The sequence below is a fragment of the Aegilops tauschii genome, chromosome 2 (genome assembly GCF_002575655.3).
Source record: "Aegilops tauschii subsp. strangulata cultivar AL8/78 chromosome 2, Aet v6.0, whole genome shotgun sequence".
In the NCBI taxonomy this organism is placed as follows: domain Eukaryota; kingdom Viridiplantae; phylum Streptophyta; class Magnoliopsida; order Poales; family Poaceae; genus Aegilops; species Aegilops tauschii.
This window is the reverse complement of record NC_053036.3, coordinates 5,634,077-5,647,983: the sequence shown is the minus strand read 5'-3', so window position 1 is coordinate 5,647,983 and position 13,907 is coordinate 5,634,077.

Genomic DNA, 13,907 nt, shown 5'->3' with positions numbered 1-13,907 from the left:
CAAGCACTATGTGGTGAGGAAAGATCTAGGCCCTATGTGTCCAGTTGAAATTTTTTGCTCATATGTATGATGTGATTGTAGCAATCATAGAAGATTAAATCATGGTTGAGTATGTGGACCTGCCAAAAGGTTGGGATACAAGACCCTTCCTGAAAATATGATGAATTGTAGTTGCAAAGTTTACTGAGAACATAGTTTGTTGGTTTTCAATAAAGTTAATGCTTTTTTACTTCGATGTTGTGATGAATTGTTACTTGATCATGAGAAGTTATATGATAAAGTTTGTTGTTGTTATAATAATAAGCATGATGCTACTATGTCCGTATTTTGTTTTTGTTGACACCTATCTCTCTAAACATGTGGACATGACTTTTGATATCGGCTTTCGCTTGAGGACAAGCGAGGTCTAAGCTTGGGGGAGTTGATATGTCGATTTTGCATCATGTTTTTCTACTGTTATTTATAATGTTTTTATGCATAATAACACTTTATGGAGTAATTCTAATGCCTTTTCTCTCATAATATGCAAGGTTTACACAAAGAGGGAGAATGCCGGTCGCTGGAATTCTAGACCTAAAAATGCTACGTCAGAGATACCCATTCTACACATCTCCAAATGAGCTGAAAATTTATAGAGAATTATTTTGGAATATATAAGAAATATTAGAGCAAATAACCACCAGAGGGGGGCTGTCTGGTGCCCACGAGACACTAGGGCGAGCTAGGGCCCCCTAGCACGACCTGGTGGTTGGTGGGCAGCCCAGCCCACCTCCGGTGCCCATCTTCTGGTATATATGATCTTTTGACCTAGAAAAAATAAAGGGGACACTGGTACACGTCGGTGCTATACAAATGGTTTTTAACCCCTTTCCGCGACGGTGTTTGGAACCGTCACATAGTGAGTCACTGCGATAGGGGGTCCTTCCCACACGACCCAGAAACTATCGGGGATATGCCCTCCTGGCACATACGCTCGGCAAAATGAGGTCGTGTGCGACCGGCGAGCGACCAAATACGGTTATACGTACAGTAGTGCTAAAAAAATACAATTATACAGGCGAAATCATTTCTGGTCGTAAGTACATCCCACACAGTCAGTCCCCGCTAAACGTTTCCATTCGTATATACATCCCACACAGTCACTCTAAGGAAAACGTTTGCGCAAGGTGGCGTAACGCAAACAGTTTTCAAGAGAATGTCGTGTGTGATTGTTCATTGATGCAACACGGTTTATTCCTAGAAACTATGTGCGTTGCCTGAGGTCATCGCCCACGGTGTTTTCTCAGTAACTGTTTGTAATAGGAAAACCCAGTTAGCAGGCTAATTGGCCAATTAGCAAGCTAATTGCCCTATTATTAATAATCCTTTTAGTAATCTAATTGACATTCATATTAAGCACATAATATATTTCATTTCCATATTAAGGAAGCATGATTTCATAATTGAAATACATCCGAGTACAACATGATATAGCTTCAGCACTCAGCTACCCCATTACACAACTGCACCAGCACCAAGTTTCACATGCAACATCAAGAACCTTTCGAAGTTAGCGTCATAGACAGTACATAGATAGATGCATCTCATCTGGAAAACTGTTGAAGCGGAAGGCGAATATTGAGCCTTCATTCATGTTGAATGTCTCTGCAACTATAGGCCAGTGCATGTGGATGATTAACCGTCCATCCTTCGACCTCTTCAGGAACACTTCAATATTGAACCGTGGGTGTTGTATGAAAACTTTCCTCGCCTCCTGACACACAGAGGTGGTTTGAGAGGTAATCACCAGTGAACCCTGAAAACAAGGATGTGCATAAATATCTTCTCTATATTGGAAATGGGGCGAAGGAATAAAAATAGGCAAGGTATAATAGTTAGTACCATCTTGTAAACCTTAGTGCTTCCCATTGTTTCCCTGCAACACATATAAGGTAGTTAGTCATCAGGTTAAGTAAGGGTTCGCATGCTATCAGTAAAATATGTTGATGATAAATAAGCACATTGCAGATTCATCAGATTAATTCAAGCCACATGGAAAACCCATTTATCCAAACCAAGCATGATTAGGAACTAGGAAATATAGCACTTGTATATGTTTCTCATGTATTAAGTGCAGCCAAATTCGATTTATTCCTCACATGGTACACAATAACAGAATGCAGCCACAACAATTGAACATCGCATTGCGGAATTGAACCAAGCAGTTAACTAAACACCACAACAAATGAACCAAACGTTAACTGAGCACCACATTGCACAATATAACAAACTCCTAATAGAAGATCAGACAGTTAACCAAACCAAGCATGCTTAACAACTTGGAAATGTAGCAATTGTATTTGTTTCTAATGTATTTAGTAGAGCCAAATTCGATTTAGTTCTCACATGGTATACAAGAACATAATGCAGCAACAACTCTTTAGTCACCGGCTTAAGAGCAGCTTCTGCGTCTTCAGCTCTTTTCAATAGTGCCGCCTTCTCAATATCCCAGCTAGTTCTTTCAGCATTGAAGTCCATTCTCAATTTTTCAGATACTTCCAAGGTGGCTTTCAGTTCTGACCTGGCCTTTGAAATCTCTGCTTGTGGAGATTTGATATTCTGCTACAAGTCGACTACTTGTGACTCCTTCATGCTTAATTCAGCCTAAAAAGCAATAATCAGGCAATACTTAGCAGTATGATGATCACTCTATTGAAGTCCCAAGCACACTACAAGTACTCTACTTGGCACTTGGGGGCTAATGTAGGTCATTTTTAAACACAGAAGTACTTAATGACCCGGCTCAGTTTTTCAATTTAAGCCGGCCCATGGGGGCTACACATTCGGATTTTTTGCAACATGATTTTCAGTCCCGACTTAACTATTCAGTTTAAACCGGCCCTTGGGGGCTACTCATTTGGATCTAATGAAGATAAACTAATTTTGAGGAGCTACAAGATGAAGGTTATTATTTAAAGTCTACAGTATTTTCACTTCTTTCATATCCTCTAGACTTGGCGGCTGACATGGATTCATAAGAGAAGGGTTTGGTTGTTTACCTCAAAGCGTTCCTTCATCAGGTCTACCAGATCGTCCTCCATGTCACGGCTGGTATGATGGCGAATCAAGTAGCCCACATGGATATCACTTGCGCTAAAACCGGCATAGCTCTCCAGGTCCAATTTCCATTTGCCTTTTTTGGCGGTTAAAACTTCTTCCTTGGCGCTATGTTTCCCCGAGATAGTAGGATTCCCTGGTTCTTTGAAGCATGTAGCAGTGATGATGACGTCCTCGGCAGTTTGTTGAGAAGGAGTCTCCTCAGCAGGCTTGATAGGACATGGCGGCTTAGCACTGGATGGGTCAACAACCATTGGATCAACTAAGGTGTCATGAGTTTCTGGTGGCGGGTCATCGGCAGCGGCTTCGGGGTTCTGCTTTGAAGCTTCGGATATGGACGAATGTCTCTCCGGCTCGGTGACCTTTGGATCTTTGGTCGGCTTGCCTATTTTCAACTTCTTGCTTGCTTTGGCTATACCACTGAAAGGAAGACATAAGTATATGAGTATATCATCTTAAGGTGTTAATCAAACAAATAAAATGTTCTTACGCAGGGGCAATCTTGAAGGCTGGCAGTTGAGCTCCAGTAGAATTGCCAGAGGATGAATGAGAAGTTCCCTAATAATTTGAGTCAGAAGGATTAAGGGGTTGACGAATAAGACCCGCCTTTGGAAAGGAGAGGATTGAACTCTGAGGCACCTCTTTTCGGCTTTTGCGAGGGACCGGCGTGTTGGGTAAGCCGGCATGAAGGTCTCCCCCTCCACTGTTCCGGGTTGTACGTCGGGCTTCATGTTGTTGTTTCTTGAAAATAAAGTTTGGATCCAAGTAAGCTAAAGGGTGAGAAAACCTTACTTTCCAAGTCACTTGCCAAACTTTCTGTCTTGGCAAGGGCTCTTAGTCGGAGGAAATGATAGTTACCTCTTCAGCATCTACATGGCTGGTCTCCGCGTCATCCTGAGAGGGGTCAACGTCAATAAGATGTACAAAAAAGGAGCCAAGAGAATCAAGTTCTACCTCCGACTCATCATCTAGGACAAATTGTTCTGTTGCGTATGGTTTCTTCTTATTTTTCTTTGGAGCCTTGGTCTTTGCCCTGGCCTTTTTGGCTAGTTTATCTTGCAGCTTCTTGCTCCAGAAAGAAGAGTCAGCCTGAAGAAAACAAGTGATGATAAGGAGTGTGCGATGTTACGTCAATAATGAATAAAGTAAATTGGCTTGAAACACTTACATCTGGAGCCGGGTTAAGAGTGCAGAAGCGATTCAACCCAGTCTTGCTACAGCTTTCTAAGCTTTCCCTGAGCAGCGTCTTGGTCATCTCATTGATCTCTTTGTCTTCCCGACGCGCTTGACAATGACGATGTGGATCTTTGACATCGCAAGTATATTCGCACATCAAGCCGGGCCGGCGGCTCAAAGGTATGATCCTCCAAGGGACCCAGCATCGGACTAAATCGACTCCGGTTAATCCATTCGCCAGCAAAGCTCTTACCTTCGAAAAGGTAGGCATATACTTAGCATGTTCAGCAGTGCAGATCCGGTCTGGAAGTGGGTGCTTAGGGCTAAGCCGGCAGTCGCGGAAACCTGGCAAAGGATTTTTGTCAGGTGGAGATGTGTCTTGGCAATAAAACCAGGTCTGATTCCATTCTTTAGGGTGACTGGGAAGTGCGGCTGCGGGGAGGATAGCATCTCTTCGCCTTTGAATTAAAATGCCACCAAGTTCTAAGCAGGGTCCGTCTGTGAACTCGGTTTGGCGGTTCAAATAATAGTACTCTCTGAAAAGGTCAACGTTGGGTTCTTCTTGAAGGTATACTTCACAAAAGACTTGGAAATTGCAGATGTTGGAAACGGAGTTTGGTCCAATATCTTGGGGATGAAGTTGAAAAAAGTGCAGTACATCACGGAAGAACTTTGAACCGGGTGGTGAGAAACCACAATTAATATGGTCAGCGAAAACTATGACTTCGCCTTCTTGTGGATGAGGTCTAACTTCTGTCCCTGGAGCTCGCAAGTGGATAACATGTTTGGCTGATAAGATGCCCACTTGAACATATTCAGTAAGAGTTTGCTCTGTAATAGTAGAAGCGACCCAATCACAGGAGGTGACGGTCTTAGTCATTGTTAAAAGGCCTGATAGTGAAATGTTGGCGGGTTAATGTTCGCAATGATGAACAGATCAATGGTTAAGGAGAAAGCTTATTATGCAGAAAGCATAAATTGCAACGGACGACATGGATAAATAGTTTGATTAAGCCGGCAAGGTGTCGGCAGGTTATACATGCCTGATTAATTTCACAAATTTGCAAGTAAACCGGCAGGCACTCGGCAGGTTACACAATTTCATTTGAGCCGCCTATTCAGCAGTGGTCAAGTAGGTATCTACAGATCTGGAAGTGGATGAAATTTCACTAAGTGTTGTACAAATAAGTTTCACAGGTTCTGCTTATAATTTTGGATCTACGGCAGTTCGAAAAACAGGCGAAGATTGGTAAACCTAAAACACTGAGGATGAACTACTGTATTGGGGGATGAATCTCAATAGAAGGTAATAGACCTATGGTTTATAGCAGATACTAAAGTAATTGAAGCATGACTTCTACATCGCATCTGGGCTCGACTAAGCAACATGGCAGATGAACTACGGGCAAGAACGATGAACTTCAATAAACACCGAAGAACTAGGCGAACCCTAATGCAGATTGGAAACAAAAAGGGATAGATACTTGGTGATGCTGCTGGACAGCAGAAGAGCGCCGCATTTTTTCTGGTCGGAATCAGGTTGATGCAGCGGCCAAGGCGACGTTGTCGACGAGGGTGGCGGAGCTCCGATGGCGTCGGGCGTCGCGAGTAGGAAGAAGAAGAGGCCGAGGTAGGGGTAAAAGTGAAAAAGGGGGCCCCCTGTCCCTATTTATAAGGAGGTGATGAGGATGGCATGCGCGGAAATTGAGGAGGTGAAATGATTATGTTCACCATGCGGACGCCTCGATTCTCGGTAAGCCCACTAAGATAAAGATTCATTGAGATATCCTGGGTCTTGTGCGGAATTAATGCATGTGAGGTCATGGAAGGTTACAATGATTCTGTTTATATGACGTCATGGCAGGTTATAGCAGCCTGAGTAAAATTTGGAACTGATGTAAAGTCTGATTAAGTTAACCAGTGAAGATTGATATGAACAAGTTCAAATCAACCTCGGGCCTAATGTTGGGGATATAGCTCTGAGGTATGACCCACCCAGGAGGGGCCTGGTTATACCGTTGGTCGTTTAATATGAAGAAGGTCCAAGGAGGCCCAAGGAGAGGTATGAAGACGGCGGCTTATGGAGGCAGGCCTGGTGAAAGCCCAAGACCTGGGCCTATGAACCTTCATAGGAAGACTTCCCTTGTCAGTCAAGATTAGTTAGAAACCGAGCCGGCCACGTTGTGTGAGCCGATCAGATCTCTGTAAGCCTCCGGGTCTTGACCTATGTATATAAATGTGAGACCCGGCGGCGGGTTAAGGGGAGGAAAAACAATCAACCGAGAACTAGGTCAAGCATATTTGCTCCCTTGCAATCGAGACTCGAGCAATACAAGTAAAAGCAGGACGTAGGCTTTTAGCTCATTATGAGGGGCTGAACCTGGGTAAACTCCTTGTGTCCTTTGTCCCATTCAACCCCTTCAAGCTAACCTAGTTGTGATGGCTCCACACCTAAGTCCTTTCACTAGGGCATCTGCCGTGTTAAATCCACGACAGAGGTAGAAATCAAGAAAGAGCATCAAGTGTTGATGGTTAACAAGACCACTAGTTTCAAGAAAAAGGGCAAGGGAAAGAACGGGAACTTCAAGAAGAATGGCAAGCAAGTTGCCGCTTGCGGGAAGAAGACCAAAGATGGACCCCAAGCCTGAGCCTGGGTGCTTCTACTGCAAAGGGACTGGTCACTAGAAGCGGAACTGCCCCAAATACTTGGCGGATAAGAAGGATGGCAAAGTGAACAAAGGTATATTTGATATACATGTTATTGATGTGTACCTTACTAATGCTCGTATCAGCGCCTAGGTATTTGATACTAGTTCAGTTGCTCATATTTGTAACTCAAAACAGGAGCTGCGGAATAAAGGAAGATTGGCTAAGGACGAGGTGACGATGCACGTCACAAATGGTTGAAAGGTCGATATGATCACCGTCGGCACACTACCTCTACATCTACCTTAGGGAATAGTTTTAGACCTCAATAATTGTTATTTGGTGCCCGCGTTGAGCATGAACATTATATCTGGATCTTGTTTATTGCGAGACAATTATTCATTTAAGTTAGAGAATAATGGTTGTTCTATTTATACGAATAATATCTTTTATGGTCATGCACCCTTGAGGAGTGGTCTATTCTTGTTGAATCTCAATAGTAGTGATACACAAATTCATAATATTGATGCCAAAAGATGCAAAGTTGATAATGATAGTGTAACATATTTGTGGCACTGCCGTTTAGGTCATATTGGTGTAAAGTGCATGAAGAAGCTCCATGCAGATGGGCTTTTGGAATCACTTGATTATGAATCATTTGATACTTGTGAACCATGCCGCATGGGCAAGATGACTAAAACTCCGTTCTCCGGAACAATGGAGCGAGCTAATGACTTATTAAAAATAGTACATACCGATGTATGCGGTCCGATGAGTGTTGAAGCACGCGGAGGGTGTCGTTATTTTCTCACCTTCACAGATGATTTGAGTAGGTATGGGTATATCTACTTGATGAAAGACAAGTCTGAAACATTTGAAAAGTTCAAAGAATTTCAGAGTGAAGTAGAGAATCATCGTAACAAGGAAATAAAGTTTCTATGATCTGATCGCGGAGGTGAATATTTGAGTTGCGAGTTTGGCCTTCATTTAAAATAATGTGGAATTGTTTCACAACTCACGCCACCTGGAACACCACAACGTAATGGTGTGCCCGAACGTCGTAACCGTACTTTATTAGATATGGTGCGATCTATGATGCCTCTTACCGATTTACGACTATAGTTTTGGGGTTATGCATTAGAGATAGCCGCATTCACGTTAAATAGGGCACTGTCTAAATCCGGTGAGATGACACCGTATGAACTATGGTTTGGCAAGAAACCTAAGCTGTCGTTTCTTAAAGTTTGGGGTTGCGACACTTATGTCAAAACGCTTCAGCCTGATAAGCTCGAACCCAAATCAGAGAAGTGCGTCTTCATAGGATACCCTAAGGAAACAATTGGGTACACCTTCTACTACAGATCCGAAGGCAAGATCTTTGTTGCCAAGAATGGAACCTTTCTAGAGAAGGAGCTTCTCTCGAAGGAAGTGAATGGGAGGAAAGTAGAACTTGATGAGATAATTGTACCTTCTCTCGAATTGTAAAATAGCTCATCACAGAAAACCTTTCCCGTGATGCCTACACCAACTAGACAGGAAGCTAATGATGATGATCATGAAACTTCAGAACAAGTTACTAATGAACCTCGTAGGTCAACCAGAGCAGGATATGCACCAGAGTGGTACAGTAATCCTGTTCTGGAAGTCATGTTACTAGACCAAGGCGAACCTACGAACTATGAAGAAGCTATGATGAGCCCAGATTCCGATAAATGGCTTGAGGCCATGAAATCTGAGATAGGATCAATGTATGAGAACAAAGTATGGACTTTGATGGACTTGCCCGATGATCGGCAAGCCATAGAAAATAAATGGATCTTCAAGAAGAAGATAAACGTTGATGGTAATGTTACTGTCTACAAAGCTCGACTTGTCGTGAAAGGTTTTCGACAAGTTCAAGGAGTTGACTACGATGAGACTTTCTCACCCGTAGCGATGCTTTAATCCATCCGAATCATGTTAGCTATTGCCGCATTTTATGATTTTGAAATCTGGCAAATGGACGTCAAAACTGCACTCCTTAATGGATTTCTTAAAGAAGAGTTGTATATCATGCAACCAGAAGGTTTTGTCGATCCTAAAGGTCCTAACAAAGTGTGCAAGCTCCAGCGATCCATCTATGGACTGGTGCAAGCATCTCGGAGTTGGAATTATATGCTTTGATGAGGTGATCAAAGCATATGGTTTTATACAGACTTACGGTGAAGCCTGTATTTACAAGAAAGTGAGTGGGAGCTCTGTAGCGTTTCTAATATTATATGTGGATGACATATTGTTGATCAGAAATGATATAGAATTTCTTGATAGCATAAAAGGATACTTGAATAAGAATTTTTCAATGAAAGACCTCGGTGAAGCTGCTTATATATTAGGCATCAAGATCTATAGGGATAGATCAAGACGCTTCATAGGACTTTCACAAAGCACATACCTTGATAAAGTTTTGAAGAAGTTCAAAATGGATCAGTCAAAGAAAGGGTTCTTGCCTGTGTTACAAGGAGTGAAGTTGAGTCAGACTCAAAGCCCGACCACTTTAGAAGATAGAGAGAAAATGAAAGTCATTCCCTATGCCTCAACCATAGGTTCTATCATGTATGCTATCTTGTGTACCAGACCTGATGCGTGCCTTACCATAGGTTCTATCATGTATGCTATCTTGTGTACCAGACCTGATGCGTGCCTTGCCATAAGTTTGGCAGGGAGGTACCAAAATAATCGAGAAGTGGATCACTGGACATCGGTCAAGAACATCCTGAAGTACCTGTAAAGGACAAAGGATATGTTTCTCGTTTATGGAGGTGACGAAGAGCTCGTCGTAAATGGTTACATCGATGCTAGCTTCGACACTGATCCGGATGACTCTAAGTCACAAACCGGATACGTTTTTATATAGAATGGTGGAGATGTCAGTTGGTGCAGTTCCAAGCAGAGCGTCATGGCAGGATCTACGTGTGAAGCGAAGTACATATCTGCTTCGGAAGCAGCACATGAAGGAGTCTGGATGAAGGAGTAGTTCATATCCGATCTAGATATAATACCTAGTGAAGGAAATATGCCCTAGAGGCAATAATAAAGTTATTATTTATTTCCTTATTTCATGATAAATGTTTATTATTCATGCTAGAATTGTATTAACCGGAAACTTGATACATGTGTGAATACATAGACAAACATAGTGTCACTAGTATGCCTCTACTTGACTAGCTCGTTAATCAAAGATGGTTGAGTTTCCTAGCCATAGACATGAGTTGTCATTTGATTAACGGGATCACATCATTAGGAGAATGATATGATTGACTTGACCCATTCCATTAGCTTAGCACTTGATCGTTTAGTATGTTGCTATTGCTTTCTTCATGACTTATAAATGTTCCTATGACTATGAGATTATGCAACTCCCGTTTACCGGAGGAACACTTTGTGTGCTACCAAACATCACAACGTAACTGGGTGATTATAAAGGTACTCTACAGGTGTCTCCGAAGGTACTTGTTGGGTTGGCGTATTTCGAGATTAGGATTTCTCACTCCGATTGTCGGAGAGGTATCTCTGGGCCCACTCGGTAATGCACATCACTTAAGCCTTGCAAGCATTGCAACTAATGAGTTAGTTGCAGATGATGTATTACAGAACGAGTAAAGAGACTTGCCGATAACGAGATTGACCTAGGTATTGAGATACCGACGATCGAATCTCGGGCAAATAACATACCGATGACAAAGGGAACAACGTATGTTGTTATGCGGTCCGACCGATAAAGATCTTTGTAGAATATGTGGGAGCCAATATGAGCATCCAGGTTCTGCTATTGGTTATTGACCGGAGACATGTCTCGATCATGTCTACATAGTTCTCGAACCCGTAGGGTCCGCACGCTTAAAGTTCGATGACGGTTATATTATGAGTTTATGTGTTTTGATGTACCGAAGGTAGTTTGGAGTAACGGATGAGATCTGGGACATGACGAGGAGTCTCAAAATGGTCGAGACATAAAGATCGATATATTGGACGACTATATTTGGACATCGGAAAGGTTCCGAGTGATTCGGGTATTTTTCAGAGTACCGGGGAGTTACGGGAATACGGGAAAGAAGTATTGGGCCTTAATGGGCCTTAGTGGGAAGGAGAGGCAGCAGCCAGGAGGTGGCGCGCCGCTCCCAAGCCCAGTCCGAATTGGACAAGGGGTTTGGGGCGCGGCCCCCCTCTCCCTTCCTTCTCTTCTTCCCCAATTTCCCCCCTTCTCCTAGTTGGACTAGGAAAGGAGGAAACCTACTCCAATTAGGAGTAGGAATCCTACTCCCTTGGCGCGCCCCTCCTAGGGCCGGCCTCCTCCTCCCTTGCTCCTTTATATACGGGGGCAGGGGGGCACCCCATAGACACAACAATTGATCGTTTGCTCTTTTAGCCGTGTGCGGTGCCCCCCTCCACCATAGTCCACCTCGATAATACTGTAGCGGTGCTTAGGTGAAGCCTTGCGTCGGTAGAACATCATCATCGTCACCACGCCGTCGTGCTGACGAAACTCTCCCTCAACACTCGGCTGGATCGGAGTTCGAGGGACGTCATCAGGCTGAACGTGTGCTGAACTCGGAGGTGTCGTGCGTTCAGTACTTGATCGGTCGGATCGTGAAGACGTACGACTACATCAACCGCGTTGTGCTAACGCTTCCGCTTTCGGTCTACGAGGGTACATGGACAACACTCTCCCCTCTCGTTGCTATGCATCACCATGATCTTGCGTGTGCGTAGGAAATTTTTTGAAATTATTACGTTCCCCAACAGTGGCATCCGAGCCTGGTTTTATGCGTAGATGTTATATGCACGAGTTGAACACAAGTGAGTTGTGGGCGATACAAGTCATACTGCTTACCAGCATGTCACACTTTGGTTCGGCGGTATTGTTGGATGAAGCGGCCCGGACCGACATTACGCGTACGCTTACGCGAGACTGGTTCTATCGACGTGCTTTGCACACAGGTGGCTGGAGGGTGTCAGTTTCTCCAACTTTAGTTGAACCGAGTGTGGCTACGCCCGGTCCTTGTGAAGGTTAAAACAACACTAACTTGACGAACTATCGTTGTGGTTTTGATGCGTAGGTAAGAACGGTTCTTGCTCAGCCCGTAGCAGCCACGTAAAACTTGCAACAACAAAGTAGAGGACGTCTAACTTGTTTTTTGCAGGGCATGTTGTGATGTGATATGGTCAAGACATGATGAGATATAAGTTGTTGTATAAGATGATCATGTTTTGTTGAAGTTATCGGCAACTAGCAGAAGCCTTATGGTTGTCTCTTTATTGCATAAGATGCAAGCGCCAAATAATTGCTTTACTTTATCGCTATGCGATAGCAATAGTTGCAAGAGCAATAGTTGGCGAGACGACCATGTGATGACACATTGATATAGATCAAGATGATGGAGATCATGGTGTCATGCCGGTGACGATGGAAATCATGACGATGCTTTGAAGATGGAGATCAGTGGCACAAGATGATGATGGCCATATCATGTCACATATTTTGATTGCATGTGATGTTTATCTTTCATACATCTTATTTTGCTTAGTACGACGGTAGCTTTATAAGATGATCTCTCACTAATTATCAAGGTATAAGTGTTCTCCCTGAGTATGCACCGTTGCGAAAGTTCTTCGTGCTGAGACACCACGTGATGATTGGGTGTGATAGGCTCTACGTTCAAATACAACAGGTGCAAAACAGTTGCACACGCGGAATACTCAGGTTAAACTTGACGAGCCTAGCATATAACAGATATGGCCTTGGAACACTGAGACCGAAAGGTCAAGCGTGAATCATGTAGTAGATATGATCAACATAAATGATGTTCACCATTGAAACTACTCCATCTCACGTGATGATCGGACATGGTTTAGTTGATATGGATCACGTGATCACTTAGAGGATTAGAGGGATGTCTATCTAAGTGGGAGTTCTTAAGTAATATGATTAATTGAACTTAATTTTATCATGAACTTAGTCCTGGTAGTATTAGCATATCTATGTTGTAGATCAATAGCTCGCGTTTAGCTCCCCTGTTTTATTTTTGATATGTTCCTAGAGAAAACTAAGTTGAAAGATGTTAGTAGCAATGATGCGGATTGGATCCGTGATCTGAGGTTTATCCTCATTGTTGCATAGAAGAATTATGTCCTTGATGCACCGCTAGGTGACAAACCTATTGCAGGAGCAGATACAGATGTTATGAACGTTTGGCTAGCTCAATATGATGACTACTTGATAGTTTAGTGCACCATGCTTAAACGGCTTAGAATCGGGACTTCAAAGACGTTTTGAACATCATGGACCATATGAGATGTTCCAGGAGTTGAAGTTAATATTTCAAGCAAATACCCGAGTTAAGAGATAAGAAGTCTCCAACAAGTTCTATAGCTAAAATATGGAGGAGAATAGCTCAAGCAGTGAGCATGTGCTCAGATTGTCTGGGTACTACAATCGCTTGAATCAAGTGGGAGTTAATCTTCCAGATAAAATAGTGATTGACAGAATTCTCTAGTCACCATCACCAAGTTAGTAGAACTTTGTGATGAACTATAGTATGCAAGGGATGACGAAAGTAATTCCTGAGCTCTTCGCGATGCTGAAATCGACGAAGGTAGAAATCAAGAAAGAGCATCAAGTGTTGATGGTTAACAAGACCACTAGTTTCAAGAAAAGGGCAAAGGGATAGAAGGGGAAGTTCAAGAAGAACGGCAAGCAAGTTGCTACTCAAGTGAAGAATCCCAAGTCTGGACCTAAGCCTGAGACTAAGTGCTTCTACTTCAAAGGGACTGGTCACTGGAAGCGGAACTGCCCCAAGTATTTGGTGGATAAGAAGGATGGCAAAGTGAACAAAGGTATATTTGATATACAGATTATTGATGTGTATTTTACTAGTGTTCGTAGCAACCCCTCGGTATTTGATACTGGTTCAGTTGCTAAAGAGTAGTAACTCGAAACGGGAGTTGCATAA